This window comes from Anomalospiza imberbis, chromosome 4 (genome assembly GCF_031753505.1).
Source record: "Anomalospiza imberbis isolate Cuckoo-Finch-1a 21T00152 chromosome 4, ASM3175350v1, whole genome shotgun sequence".
Classification (NCBI taxonomy): Eukaryota; Metazoa; Chordata; class Aves; order Passeriformes; family Viduidae; genus Anomalospiza; species Anomalospiza imberbis.
In genome coordinates, this window is record NC_089684.1 from 65,212,680 (window position 1) to 65,226,582 (window position 13,903).

The 13,903-nt window shown below is 42.4% G+C and overlaps 1 long non-coding RNA gene across 1 annotated transcript; it reads right to left on the reverse strand.

Annotated features, from left to right (window-relative positions):
• Positions 1-3,393: 3,393 nt before the first annotated feature.
• Positions 3,394-11,003, reverse strand: LOC137473473 (uncharacterized). The gene is made up of 3 exons (XR_010998830.1): positions 10,025-11,003; positions 4,930-5,042; positions 3,394-3,881 (listed from the first exon to the last, which is right to left on the reverse strand). It is a non-coding gene; the product is annotated as an uncharacterized lncRNA (long non-coding RNA).
• Between the last annotated feature and the right edge of the window lie 2,900 nt (positions 11,004-13,903).

A 13,903-nucleotide genomic window follows, 5' to 3' on the forward strand; every position in this document is an offset into this window, starting at 1 on the left:
CACATTTTTGATTAACCATGACTTCACAGATACTAGCAACAGAGAACTCTAGGATAAATGGAGGAAGTAGAGGAGGAAAGCTAGAGAATAATAAATTTTAAAACCTTTTTTAAAAACTCCCATGAGCTGGGACTAGATAGCAAGTCCCAAATTCCTCTTAAGTTATCAAGTGTTGGGTGCAGGGGGAGTAAAGATGCCTGTCTGTCCTGCTGGAAAGAAGCATTTGCTTAAGAGAAATCTATTATTTTTCATTCCCATTTGTACTGGACTGTGGCCTCAATCCAAGTCAGGGACCAGTTCTCAGAAGGGAACTAGAAGGCAAAGCCAGTAACTAAGTGCCAGACTAATTCTGCCAGCTCTGTAAGCTATAGCTGGGTGAAAGCTGCCAGCACACCAGAAGGACCTTGCAGCACCCAAGCTCTAAGTGGAGATACCAGGCCCATGGGAACAAAATACAATAAACCAGGATGTGTTATTGAACAAGACTTAGAAGAACTAGATTGGCACCAGAGCGGCAGTGAGAAGACAGTGCTCAAGACAGCTGTGTGCCCTCTGAAAGGACTTCTGTTTGACCCCACCATTTTCACAGGCTGCTCGAAGACCAGTAAGACCAACAAATCCAATAGAGGTAAAAAGAAAAAGTCTCCCTGAATCAGAACCAGGACAGTCCCTGCAATTGTCCATTTATGGATTTTTTGTTTGTAGACTCCCATTCTACAAAACTCTGAGGTCCCTGATTCTGATTTTAGGCTCTTAATTCAGGACTGCTTGCTGAAAATTACAGGTTTAAACATTCTGATAATTTTGACTTGTGGTAAAAACAAAACAAAACAAAACAACCAAAAAAAAACCAGGTTTGTTTTCTCCAATGGAAAATTAACTTTAGATAATAATCCTATTATTAGGGTGGGTTTTTTTTTCCCTAAAACCTAGTTGCCTCTGATGGGAGATTCTGTTCCTGCAGAATTTGTTCTCACTCATAATCAAAATATCCCATATTCCATAACCATGAACAGAACAGCAAAGCTGAGCACTGCAATTTCCAGCCTCTTGGTCTCATTTACCTACAGACATGAGGGAAGCCTGGAAAAAAAGAGATCTCAAGTTTGGCTGCTCCCCTAAAGCACTTCAACTTGCATTTCCTATCTTCACACGTGGCCAATTCCCAAATGGTCAAAGGGGTCACACAAAGGAAACTGAGTACTAAAATAAGTTTCCCGTCTAACATAGCTCTGCACCTTGTGAAAACACATTCCACAGACAGACTAGTCACAGCAGAGGGAACAATACCTTGGTAAATGTTTTAAAAGCATATCAACTTCCAAGGTTCACAGTGGGAAAACTGTGCCTAAACCTTTAATATTATTCCATGTATTGGCATAATTCACTGCTGATTTTTGTCTGCAAAATTTTTCAGAAAATTTCATGAGATTGAACATCTGTAAAACTTTTGAATCCAAGATGTGTCTGGGTTGATCCTAGCTGAGAGGTTCCTCAGCAGTGGCCTAGACACAGAGCTAAGGGCCCAGAGCCAAGAGCAGCTGGGACAGGGCAGCAAGTGGGCAGGTAACCTCAAAGTACAGTTCACAGAAGGGAATTTCAAAGAAAGATGGAGGCTTCTCCTCAGGGAGATGGACTTTAACCCCCTTCCATATGCAACTGCTGGTGAGCAAAGAAATAAATAATGCACCCAGTGGAAGATGCTCATCTTCTGAGCTACCCTAGTTAGCTGTGGCCACATGTGCTCAGTGTCCTGGGAACTGCTGAGACCTGAGGAGCCCTGCAGACTGCAGGAAAAAGCAGAGATGAGCTAAAGGGCAGGTCCCAAGGAGAAATCCACAGACCCCTGTAGTCCAGCCCCTGTGCTCTGTCACCATTAGCACCTCTGCCAATGTTCTCTATCTGCATCTTTATCTCCACTCAACTTTTTGACTGAAATTCCCTTTCTAAATCCAAAAAATCTGTGTCCCTTGGTACCCATATGAACACCCCTCTTCAGAGGCATGGAAATGTTCTGCTGCCACTATCACATTGCAGCAAACTGCCTCTGTCTTCAATCCAGAATCCCATTCAAAAAGGACTTCTTGTTCACTTCACTCTGCAAGTTTTCTTATTCCCTTTCCTTTCGGGCTTTCTGCTGCCTCAGCCAGGACCTCTTTTCTTGTGGCCATCTCTGAGTGAAAGATAAGAAGACACATATTTTTTCTTTATCTGAACAAAAAACACAAGAAAAAAAAAACTATGTCTGCTTGCCACAGGGCCATTCAGTGTTGTAACTGTCAAGCTTAAATTTAGTCTTATTTTCCACTGTAACTTGATATTCTGCCTAGTTCTCATATTTAAAAGCCAACTAGCAACCATTGAACAAAAAAGCTATAAGCTTTACAGCTCTAGCATAAATGGCTAACATTTGGGGAGCAAAAGACCTGCTGTAGTTATTAAAAATTATTTCCTCTTTCTTCTTTTCTCTCTTGGCTTCTCTCTCTCCACATTCTCTCTCTATATTTCCTTCTAGATCTTCCTCTTAATTCCCCTTCTCATCTTTTTAATTTTGGTTCTGGATTAATTTTTCTAAAGCTAAAAATATAGGGACTTTCAAGTATTTTCCTTTATAAAGGTCACACGATTGTTTGCACTGGACTACAGCTGTAAAATGAGACAAGTTGTGTTCATCTGACACCAGCAGCAGAATGTCAGAGATATGCACATGCACAACTGGAGCCTGGACACCTTCCCAAGTGGGCTGTGCACACCCATCCTTGGCCACCAGCTGCCATCTGTTCCACCTAGGATACCTGCACCATTTAATGTAGGATTTTGTGATAACTTGAACTCCCCCAAAACACCAGGCTACAGAGCCTAATCCACAGTTTATTTTTATTTTACCTATCTTTCTAGGCAGTCTTTTCTTGTTCCAGACCAGTTCAGCAACACTACCTGCATCCTCTTAAGGCTGCCATTTCAGCTGCTCTGTTTTCCCTGCTGAATTTCCACTTAAAACTCTGCTCCTGACCTTCAAGACTTCCATAAAATTCCACAAGAGACTGGTCAGTGACCCAAGCTCTCACAGAATTACTTTCTTAAATCTATTTAGCAGGATGTAATGCCTGTAAACTCTCCAGAGATTTGAAGACAGGAAGAACCTAATTTTTTACAAAAGTAAGGCCTACTGGGTAGATCAGGGAATCTGTTCTTCAGTCCCATTCCTGAGTAATGAGGTGAGTATTAACAGCAGAGGCTTTAGGGACATTTTATGTTTGAATGCTGGTGGAAGAGTAACCCCTCTCTCTTTCTAGAGTAATGAATATTTAATTCAAAATGTAACTGCTCATACTGGGGAGACTTAATAGCTTGGTACATTGAATATTCACCTGGGATACATACATCATGAGGTTTAGTTCTTTCCCTAAACAAGGAAAATATTTTAATGTGGTAAAGCCATAAGTTCAGCCTGGCCCTTTACTGTCCCAAAAGAGGATTCCAAACACTAGCATAGCATTTACAAGGCTTTACAACCTCTGCAAAACGAGCAAAATATAAATTCACAGACCATTCTGTATTCAATTAATCTTTGGTGGTTAGAAGATGAGAGGAATGGCAGAAAAATAACATAAAGTTATATAAAACAATTGTTTTACAAACTCAGAATTTTACTTTTATAACTACAAACATTTTATTAAAAATGCTGGCAATTCCTGCCAACTCCCAGCTACAACTGCAGTCAGGCATTAGCAACAGCTGGAGCTAGTAAGCATCTCACAGGCCTTTTTCAGATGTGTCTCACCTGCATGGAGGATGAAAGTGTACCAGCCCACCTAGGCAGCAGAGACTGCTGTCCTTCTGCATTTCTCCAAAAGCATTTGAAAGGTGCAAGTCTCATTCTGCAGCAGACCAAAACCAAAGGTCAAAAAAAAAAAAAAAAAAAAAAAAAGAAGCAAACAAGAAGTAAGGTTCTCTGCTGTACAACTGCAGCTGAAATACTCTCTCCAATGTAGCAATACTGAATTTCAATCCAGGAGGTCCAAAAAAATTGATAAGTGAAAACATGAAATGGACAGAGAAAGCTATAAAAGAAATCACCGAGCAAAGCAGAGCATAAGCGCCCATCACTATTACTCTTTCTATAATTGTGTAATTGTGATCACAAAAATAAGCAATAATAAGTACTGGAGCCATTCAATGAGTTAGAAAAATTTGGGAAGTCCACTTTTACTAACACACCTAATTTCCTTGTAACATTTCTATGCTAATGTCAAGGATGGAAAAAAAAAAAAAAAGTTTAGTAATTCTGAATATAGAGCTGAAGTCTCTTCCCTCCAGCTAGAGAGAGAAAAAATGGCATAGGCTGATCTCTGCCCAGCTCAGCTGTGCAATGTTAATGGTTAGGTACATGTGTGCCTGTGCTGTCCAAACTGCCACCCCTGCTCCTCCAAACCTACCAAGAGCTCATTTCCTACAAATAATGACTGCACACAGTCTGAAGAGCACGAGCACTTGTGCTTCACCACACACTCTAGGCTGTTTCTGTGCATTTGAGTTATTCCAGGTTTAAAGAGGTCTGACAGGTCCAGACCAGTAGAATAACTTTTTACTGCCCAGATTCATGTGACAAATAATCAATAGTGAATTCTCAGTGTGAAAAATCTGTGATCATTTTTTGGGTTAAAACTCTTCTGAGATGTCTCAAAATACTGCTAATTTAAACAGTGGTAGAAGTCCAGCAAATTTTACAAATTATCTGGAAGCAGAAAAAAAATCCTAGAGTGACTAATGTACTCATGCAATTTCAGACACATTTTAGGAAATAATTTCAAAATCTCACTGTAGCATAAAACCTAAAATCTGCAGCAGGGGGAAATAGAGAAAAGGCTTAAACCCCCTTTGCATAAACAATATACAGCAGAAATCCACATTTACAAACTGACTTACAGGCAATTGCACAAGGGAGCTGGGGTTCACATCTCCCAGCACATTTTTGCTCATCTGAGGCTTTCTCACAGACATAAGCTCCACTGCAAATGGCTTTGAAGTCCTGTGCACACCTGCATAGATTACAAAGAAGGGAAGGCAGGTCCCTCCACACCCAAACTGTAAATTAACAATGCAACATGTCAAGTTAAGATATGCCCTCCGGCACCTTGTTTTAAAGTCAGACCAATGGCTGACAATCTCCTGATACACTTAACCCTTTCCCTGAAATTCACACCCAGTTTTCAGTCTCCTGAAAAAAGAAACAAATTTATAGAAGTAACTCTGTGGGGTTTTTTTTCAGTTCAAACCTGGGCCATCTGGTTTAATTCAAAGCAGGAACTTATTTTTTTTCTGCACAAAACAGAAGTTACCACTGTACTGATTTGTCTTTTTTAGAGTGCTTTGGACAGCAATAGCTTTGGCTTGTGAATATGTCACAGGCTGAAAAGAACCAGGCTCTGCCTTTCAATTTCATCTGTTACTCCTGGAAGAACCCCCGACTATGGGTAGGTCATGGCAATTACTGACATTTATTTCACCAAAACCCTTCAGGAGGTTCTGCTCTTCCACCAGAGAAGTGTGTCACCAGTAACTACAGCTTTCAAAAGTACATTTAACTGAAGCAAGAACAAGTATAGTCACCCAAACTGCAAGACTTCTAGTCTTACTGTACTCTTTTTCCTTACTTCCTCCACTTTGTCATGGTGGCTCATAATCAATCACACTCATCATGTCCCATCACTTCAGATCTAGTCGTAGGTGACAACTGATTCCTGTCCCATCTGCAATACCACCCTTCTCCTGACCTAACCTCCTCTTGACCCTATCTCATGTCCCAGATCCTACAGCTATGGGGAACAAGCATGTGGGACTAAAGGACCCTGCTGACCTCCTTGAAGTGATTTCTGCAGGGGAGAGCCCAGTGCCTGCAGCGACTCCGTGCTCCAGCACTACTTCTATTTGACAAGTTTGCACACAAGCAGACATACAAGAACAGAGCTGAGGTACTGAGGGGCTGCTGGGGCTGGGCAAAGGTGCATCCCTCATCTCTTTAGCCACCAGCGCAAGGCCAAGCACGTGCCCACTTACAGAAAGGCACAGGGCGCCACTGACTTGATGCAGCCATCTCCATGTCTGCCACCTGCTCTTCCAGGAAAATCATGCAGCCCACTCTGGTCTGTGGTGCTCCCTGGTGGCATCCCAACACCCTCCACCCTGAAGGTGAGAGGCTGGAGGCATTTAGATTGGCCTGCCATTTGATAGTGTGGACCTGGTGGTCCAAACCATCATTGTCCCAGAACTGGTAACACACAAGAGTGGAGCTGAGCCAGAGAGGGACCAGACTGCAGTTCATTCCCTGAAGCACCAGAAGTCAGGGATGATTTCTGCACCCAGGTGTTGGTCCTTACAGCAAGACCTAAAGTACTCCTGACCAATGATAAGAAAGATCATCCAGGTATCCAGCTGTACTACTGGAAAACTGTGCTCATCTGCCTCCTGCCAATGACATATGATTCTACTGCCAGGAAGAAGGCTCTTCATTCAAGACAAGTGCAGATAAAAGCCAAGAACTGCAGTCAATATGGTAAAATATGCTTTTCAAATCTTAACTGAAATTTCCACATTTGGATATTCTTTGACTGTTTGGTTTTGTGGAAAAAAATAAAAGAATGGACATTTTTTTATGTTCCTTCTTCTTTCTCACACACACACCTCCTTCCTTGTCACAAGCCCACAAGGAAGGGATCCAAACATGTTTTTCAGAAAGTAGGAACAATTAATAAAATTCAAAAAGCTGATTTCCAGAAGTTTCTTCTCTTAGTTGAAAACAACTGTAACTCTGATAAGCATGTGTCTGTTTTAGGTGGTTTAGTTGAAGTATCTAACTCCAAGCACTTTGGTACATATCTTTATCTACATCAAAAGGAAATAAATATACTAGGAGACAAGCAAAAAAGGAACAAAAAAAATATTAGGGAATGGCAACCACCAGCCATACTAAAGAATGTGAAGAGGAAAAAGAGACAGAAATAGGAGCCAGTTTCTTCAGGTAAAAACTGAATTGTATCTTTCATTCAAAGATAACCAGACAATAAGAGTGAACCATTAGATTGCTCAATAAGTGTCTGAAATGGAATAAGGAAAAAACAGAGCTGGTTAATAGGAGGGATGTAAAGAAGGACCACTGCAATGCAATGGTGGTATCTTCATTGCTTTTAAGAGCATCTTGAATTCCATGATATGACTCCACAGAAGGAACTCTGAATTCAGGTGTAGATTTTTTGTTTGTTTGATTTTTTGTTCTCCTATAATTATGCAGCCAAGCTAACAGGAGTAGTCAATGCTGTAAGACACTCTGTTGCACCCCAGAATGTTATCACTGTTGGGGAGCAGATTGTGTAGGGAAATGTGATCAGAATCTTTTCAAAAAAGGAGACAAGTGAGCAGCTCCCTAGACTCATGTCTAAGGTGATATTCCAGGCACTCTCTCTCCTGTCTCCTACTAAAAAAAAAAAAAAAAAAAAAAAAAAAAAAAAGCCACAAAAATCCATTTCCATTTATAAAATGTACACAAAGAATGCAAAGGAGAACACACAACACAAACACCCCACCACCCCTAGGGAAATTGCAGATAACAAGAGACTAACAAGGTCTCACACCCAGAGATCAAAAGGAAAAGGGGCCAGATAGGGAACTTTTGGTATCTAGTTGAAAAGTCAGCAAGCCAATGACTTGTTGCTTGTTGCCTGTTAAATTTCTAAGACTAGGACAACAAAGTATCCCAAAATCAGACAGGATGAGGAATGGCATTTCAGATGGTTCAAGTGGATTGAAGCTATCACTTGTACTTCATGGGGTGTTAAGTGGATTTTTAGGATTTTTAATGAGCACACCTTAAACTCAAGGGTATGCACATTAGATCAAAATAAAATGTAAGATGGATGGATGGATGCATGCATGGATGGATGGATGGGAAGAACAGAACAGAATTAAAACAATCAGCAATGTCCAAATGCTCCCCATTAAAAAACTACTTTTAAAAAAACATGCCAAATAATGCCAGCACCTGACCTCAGTTCCCTTATTTTCCCTGATTTCTGCTCTGTTTTTCAGTTTTATTTCAAGAACCTTCTATCAACAGCATCTTAAGAATTCAAACCTCTCAATTCCCTCAATGAGAGGTGCATTAGCCATAATAAGCAGAACACTGAAATGACTGCCCTGATATTGATTTTCTGATGTTAGTAACATAGAATGCAACCAACACATAAAAATGGATTACTTTCATCTCAAAGGAAAGGGCAACTAGATCTAATCTCAAAAGTGACTGAAAATAGCACTAGGGAGTGTCTCGTTTATTGTAATTCACTGAATTCACACTGCTTTGGCTTAGCTGGAAGAGAAACAAAGACCCTCTGAAAGTATTAGGGAATGTGAGCTATTGGGAGGAGCAGCAATCAGTTCTACCCTGAGCTAATCTTAAGGGCAGAGTACCTACACACTCAGTAAGATGTACCTCATTCATTCTATGTAATATTGATACATAAACTGAGCAAAAGTGTAATTATTTTTCCTTGAAGGCCATTGCAAGTAAAGGCTTGGAGTTCCCACTGCCAGGAGATCCCTTCAAATATGTCATGAATCTAATTGACGTGTTATCTCAGAGGTACAAAACCAATACCTTTTTATAAAACCATGGTTCAGAGGAAGAGACTGACTACTTGGGGTCCACCAGGGTCCTCAAACTTCTATCTTACATTTTCACTCCTCAGCCAAATTGCCACACCTTCTCATTATTCCAGATATAAACTCCAGTGTTTAAAAACTCTTCCTATTACACAGACACTGAGAAACCAATTGGCAGCTGTCCTATAAACATCTCTATACTGTGTTTCAGTCACTGGTCAAATCTCATTCAGCTGCCTCCAGAAAACTAATTTCTGCCACCATTCTGACACTCAGTAGTGGGTACCCACATCCCTTGCTTCATATTTAAACAGAATTACCCTCCTGATCTTGTTCTTCTCTGAGCCTGTCTGACCATGTAGTCAGGGGTTGCTGTAGAGTTAATATTACAGGGGCTGGTATTACTCATCAATACTGCAGAGGTGCTCAGGTGCCCTGGCAAAGATCAGGACTTACTGGGCCAAGGGCTGTACAAACAGTAAGGAACAGTGCCTGCCTGCAAAGCCTGAAATCTAAACACACAGTGCAAGCAAAGGTAGAGCTCCCATTTCCCTTTGACAGGTGGGAGGGAATGCCACCTCCCTCTGACCACCCCCTGGCCTTCCATCCAGCACTGATGATGAGGTTCTGCTCCATGGGGCTTTCCTGCAAGAACTCCTCTGGCAAGGAGAAATCCCACATTCCTTGGGGATCTCCCTTGACACACGTGTGAGTTTCTTGCTGCACAGCTTCCATACTTAGGAAAAGCTGACCCCTGCCCACATCACACACACACACACAGCCCCCCACCATGGCAGCCCATGTACACTCATACACACACAGACACACAAGCAGGCATTCTGCCTAGCCCTAGGAAAACTCAGGACTGCCCACTTTGCCCTTGGGCAACAAAATTTCCTCACACACTGCACCCCAGCCTGAAACTATATCTGCACCCAGGTCCCACAGCACCTACTTCTCAAGGGCATCCACAGCAGCTTTTTCTCTCACTACAATATAATCTGATTCACACTCAGATTTGTGTGACATGACACAACACACAACCTTGAATTCACCCATGTTATATTTAACACTGGAAACAGTCCAGTGTCCTTAGGCCCCCAGGTAGGATACAGCAGTGAGCTTCCCTGTGTTGGTTGTGGTGATGGCATCACACTACTTGAGGTCACCACCCAAACTTGGTCTTAACAAGTGACTCCCTCTTCACAGCAGAATCAACTCTCCATGTCTCCCAGCATTTCACCTAACTGGCCACTGCTATAATGGCAGACAGCCTTTAAATGAGTCCAGTAAATTCAAGGAAAAAAAAAAAAAAAGTATGGAGAGATATGAAGTGACTGATGAAGAAAACCAGAAGAGCATTGACATCTGGGTGCTTGGTGGTACTCCTGAGTCATGAGAGCATGCTCACATCAGTTGCTCTGAAAACAAGAGAAAGCAAACACTAAATTGACAAATAATTACGGTTAGCCAAGCATAACTTTAGAATTTATTTCCAGAGGATAAAACCCTGACTGCCGGCAAGTTGAGATGTCCTTAAGGATAAAAACTACATTAATTTAATCCTCAGACTGCTATAACCCTTTCTCTGGGATTTCCCAGTTGGAAATATGTGGGAATGAGCTCTGTAGACCATTGTTACAAACCACTGTTACAAACCCAACATTTCAGGAAGCATTCAGGCTGACTGTACATTCTCTGCACAAAAGATCAGTGGATGTTCAATAGATCTGGAAGCTCTGGAACTTGTTTGGCTTAGTGTGCATTCTCAATTCTGTTGAATAACATGAGTGAGCAGGGCAAGTCTAGAATCCAGAACACTTCAGACTTATTATACTAGAGACTCACACAAGCAGAACAACACTATTTGAAATCCACAAGACTTTCAGGCTGGCTGTGCACATACTGGGTAGCTAATCTCTGCATGTGCTGTAGAAGCAGTGCAGGTTTCCAGATTTATGGCAGCTCAGACAAGGATCAGTCACTGAGTAGGGCTTCCCACTGGCTGGAAACCCTGGGCCAGTGTAAAAACCCTGAGGCTCTGTCTAGGAGCATATCTGCAAGGAAAATGGGGCATTCTCAGGGGCACTCAGATCTGTGGAGGCTCTGTGCTAGCCCCATGGCAACAAGGGCTTGCTCCTGTCTACTTTGCCTCTCACATACAGAAGCTTTCTTCTTCAGACAGCCTGTGCCTGCTGTCAGTATCCAGAAGGCTGTGCTTGTTTGTACTAGCCCAGATGAGGAGCCCATGCAATGCTAATTATATGCTGAAGGTACCTGTTAAGCCATTTGACAGACAGTTGTGTGCCTTTATAATTTAAAGGGACAAGTGCAGTGAGTTACATGTAAATGAAGTCTGGCTTAATGTCACAGAATCTATAAAGGACACAAGAGAGTCAAATAAACTGGGGAGCCCTTTTCTTCTCTGCATTACTGCAGAGGAGGCAGGCAAAGCAGAGGCTGGTGTTGCCTGCTGACAGGAAACAGGTTTGTTAGCACAGCCAGAGGCACTGCCCTGAAGGAGAGCATACCTGCCAGGAACAGGGTGTAACAGAAGCCTCTTCCCACCAAACCCCAGCCAGAAGGTTGGGATCGGCAGTGAAGGGAATGCCAGCAGCAGTCCTGGAGGGAGGGAAAGGCTGAACACAAGCTCTCCCATCCCAAACCCCTGGGGCCAACTTCCCACCCAGCATCACTGCCTGCTACTCGGAGGATAAACCCAAGGAGAAATGTGCATGAAGGGAAAACTAAGAGAAGGAGGAAAATGGCTAGGGAAGTAAAGTTCATTGTACCTATGGCCAAGATCCCAGAGCTGTGCAGTTTCCTAGGAGGTAATATGTGATAGCACAGCTTCAATCCATGAACAAATAAAGTAGTTTTATTTTACTAACTGCAGTGCAACTTCAGTTATGATGATTAATGAAGGCAAAAGCCTGGCACACTGACCTCATGTCACAAGACATTGATGATGAAGACAACAAAGGACTTTTTCCAAAAGGCTGGTATTCTTGTGTGTCCTTTCTTCCAGATTCTTCCAACTTTCTACATTAATATTAGTCAATTCTGAAAACCAACACCAGAAACTGAACCAGAAATTATACTTCTCTCTTAGTTTGGATGCTAATCTGAGGGGGTAGACAGGCTGATGCAATTTAACAGAGGCCTGAGATTTTTAACTCTACTGACTTCCATGAAGATATTCCTGATTTGCATATACAATGTGCTTGGTCGCCTCTTGGCAAAGTTTTGCTTTCACAGACATCACTTTGCCACAGCATTGGTGATACTGAGGACAGTTCCTACAGTGGTGTCTGCTGGACCAAATTACTGGTTCCCCCTTCAGATGGTCATTCCTGATGATCAGGGAAAAGTCATTTTGGGGAAAGATTAAATTTCAGCTCCTTAACTGGCCCATCTATAAACCTGAATGGATTTATGCAAAATGAAGAGGTCTCTGGAAATCCAGGAAGTGCAGTGCCAGATTGAGGAGTCAACTCACTGCTTGTTACCACTGCAGGCAGGCATGGTACAGGGGGTGTTTCACAAACCATACGTGGCTATGGAAAGGCCCACACTTCTCTAAGTGCTTTGCTAGATGAGCAAGTCCTAAGTTAAGTGCCACCCACTGGAGAAGCCACCCTTCTCTTCTCTCCCTGCTTTCCTTCAGGCCAGAGATACCTCCAGGGATTAGATCATCCCTTGGTGTCAGGATTTGTGCTGTGCTCAGTTGCCAGCCATGGGTGGATGTGTTATTAGTCAGATTTACATGTCTAAAACATTGTTTGTGCAACCACCCCAGGGCATGGCTATGAATGTGCTCAGGATGAAAATTGGAAAAAGAAGTTCAATAAGCAGAAAAACAGTGTCTGAGTTGATGCCCCCCTACAAGCAAGTCAAATCTACTCACAGCAAGTTAGCTAATGTGATTTACCACCAGATTTACTACAGAATGTGTTTGCTATTGAATGCTTCTTTAGTTGCTTCATGTTGCTCTACTAGATGCACTATGCACTTGGTATGTACCTCTTAAAAGCAAAAAAGGAAGCTGAGGAGTCCCACACAAGGGACACACCTCTAGGGCCTCCACAACAGGCATTAATCCAGGGGACTTGATAGGCTATGACCATACAGAAGTTATTTATCTACCTAACCTGGGGCTTGCAGGCTGTCACTGTGTTCAAAGCACGTCTCTGTGGCACTAGGATGCCACTGTCCTCACAGAGTAGTAAAATCACAAGGAACTCCAGACAGCAATGGTAAAATATGAACCAAACCTCAGAGGAGTGTAACACATTACAAGCAGCTGGCATGGTATAAACCTGTTTTAAACATTTTCATGACAAAAAAAGAGGACTCTATTTTAAAGGATTATACTCACGCTTTTCATTACCAACACAAAAATAATGGCCACAGCCCAACGCTCTGGGGAAACCAGGCATGGGAGCATGGGACTAGGGGAAAGAAATTTCAAGTCATATCAATACCACACTACCAGAAGAGCTGGAGTAAAACAGCCAAGTTGAAATAGTGTCCAAAATCTCCTCATGGAGTGCCCATCCTCCTTATGGGCTGCCTCTAGATCAGTTGTCATGGGAGAAGCTGTGCTTTTCTCCTCCTTTAGCACTGGTGAGGAATAAAAAGCCAGGGCTGCAGCTCTCAAGGGAAGAAAGGGAAATGCTGTGGAACCCACAAAAAAGTACAGAACCAAGGAACCAAGGAATGTGGCTTTTCAGGCATTGGGCTGGCAATATCAGTTCAGATCTATGGCTGCCATTTGCACACATTTGCTCCTCCTCAACCTCTGTGCACTCTGCAGCCCAGGCCCGAAGAAACGGGAGTGATGAGCGGCTCAAACACTCCCATGCAAACACACCACCACCATCCCCTAATCCTACACCTGGTGTAGCCCAGTTTACCTGATTGCATCACTACTGTTCACACTAAGTGTTCATTGTGAAACTCTCTCAAGACAGGAAAAACTAGATAACAGGGGAAGAGCTCCTCTGTGGAGATTGCCACAGATGATGCCTGTTCTCATTGTTCAAGAAACCAGCATGGCATCCAAAATGAAAAATCTCCCTGAGATGTCCTAAGCATGCCATAATTTTTCACAGCTAAGCTGTGCAAGGAATAATAAAATCAAACTTTATTTCAGTTTCCATTCATAAAATGTACACAAAGAATCCAAAGCAGGACATAGAGCAACACGCCCCACCACTTCTGGGAATCAAAATTAAAAAGAAAC